At 41.7% G+C, this 1,802-nt stretch overlaps 1 protein-coding gene across 1 annotated transcript in view; it reads right to left on the bottom strand.

Moving 5' to 3' along the window:
- Positions 1-918: 918 nt before the first annotated feature.
- Positions 919-1,802, bottom strand: part of col11a1a (collagen, type XI, alpha 1a) — a 102,027-nt gene continuing 101,143 nt past the window's right edge. The window contains exon 67 of the mRNA XM_047811671.1: positions 919-1,802. This exon is cut by the window's right edge and continues 486 nt beyond it. The gene's annotated coding sequence lies outside the window, so the exon portion shown is untranslated.

Here is a 1,802-nt window from a genome sequence, read left to right on the forward strand (position 1 = left end):
ACTCATCACCAGTGTTCCCAATGTCCAGTCACTCATCACCAGTGTTCCCAATGTCCAGTCACTCATCACCAGTGTTCCCAATGTCCAGTCACTCATCACCAGTGTTCCCAATGTTGTCACTCATTACCAGTGTTCCCAATGTCCAGTCACTCATCACCAGTGTTCCCAATGTCGTCACTCATCACCAGTGTTCCCAATGCCGTCACTCATCACCAGTGTTCCCAATGTCGTCACTCATCTCCAGTGTTCCCAATGTCGTCACTCATCACCAGTGTTCCCAATGTCGTCACTCATCACCAGTGTTCCCAATGCCGTCACTCATCACCAGTGTTCCCAATGTCTAATCACTCATCACCAGTGTTCCCAATGTCTAATCACTCATCACCAGTGTTCCCAATGTCCAATCACTCATCACCAGTGTTCCCAATGTCGTCACTCATCTCCAGTGTTCCCAATGTCGTCACTCATCACCAGTGTTCCCAGTATCCACTCAGTCTGCCTCACCCATACACTTTGATCTTTACAGAAATATCACATTTATTCCATTTATAACTGCTTCCTCTTTGTCCAATCGTGTAAATAGGGGTGTTGACGTGACTACAGACGACTTTCTACAACAAAAAAAGTTGTAGAATTTGTTTGTGACCCAAAGCCAAAAGTGAAAAAGCAAAACCTGGCTCACCGAAGAGGAAAGCGTCGTGTTCACTAACCATGTACCATGTTCATTTACTCATTCAACCGCACTCCTGTTAAACCACACCCACACCCACCAAACCACACCCACTCGTACCAAACCACACCCACACCCACCAAACCACGCCCACCCACGGTACACCACACACGCTACACTACTCTTTAGTAGTTGGTTAAAAAGCTCTTTATGTCTGCGAAATAAATGACTCGAGAGCACACACCGGGTTCACGTTTGGTTTGGAATCCAGTTTTTAATATTCAGATGAACCAAAAAGAACACAATTTAAACATTTTCTCAATTTAGTTACAAAAAAAAAAAAATAGGGGACACTGAAAAAAAGAGAGCGTCTCATTTCGTTCACAGAGGAAAAAAAATGTCGGGACAGAAGAGGAACAGATGATCAGATACGTTTTGTATTTTCAATTTATTACTTTTTTTATCCTCAAAAAAATCCCCACCCAAAATATATAAAATTAAATGTATAACCAAGGTATATACAGGGCACGCTGGCCTCACTTCGCTACGGATATTAAGAAGGGTTGAGGTATACGACTGAATGAACAAACTGGGAAATTTAAAAAAAAAAAAAAAAACATTGAAAAGCGAATAAAATTAAATAGAAGGTGGATGAAAGCCGCGACTGCTCAGAGGAACAAGCGCCGGTGGCGACGTGAGCGACGTCGCGTGTGCTGCCGTGTCTCCGCTCCGGCCAGGTGTTTCGGGTGGTCAATATATACAAAGGACATACGTTAGCGTTAGGAACGAGGGATCGTTTCAATGCTCGCTTTTATTTGTTTAATATTAGGTACACAGATATTTATCACAAAAAAATATTATTTATTGTTTTTTTCATTTACTCTTTAATTTATAGATGTCGACTCGAGAGCCAGATGCCGATACACATGCAAGTTTTGAACTGGAATTGGAAAAGAAAAGTAATGTACAAAACAATAATTACAGTTTCATCAAAACACACCTTCTTTCACTTAGCACCTCTTATTTAATTATTACTCGTTTTTTTTTTCCTTAGATTATTTGACTCAAGCACCATAGTTGACGTTTCTGTATGTCATTTGTGTCGCACAGCACCGATCCGTCTCCGTCGGGG

This window comes from Tachysurus fulvidraco, chromosome 3 (genome assembly GCF_022655615.1).
Source record: "Tachysurus fulvidraco isolate hzauxx_2018 chromosome 3, HZAU_PFXX_2.0, whole genome shotgun sequence".
Taxonomy (NCBI): Eukaryota; Metazoa; Chordata; class Actinopteri; order Siluriformes; family Bagridae; genus Tachysurus; species Tachysurus fulvidraco.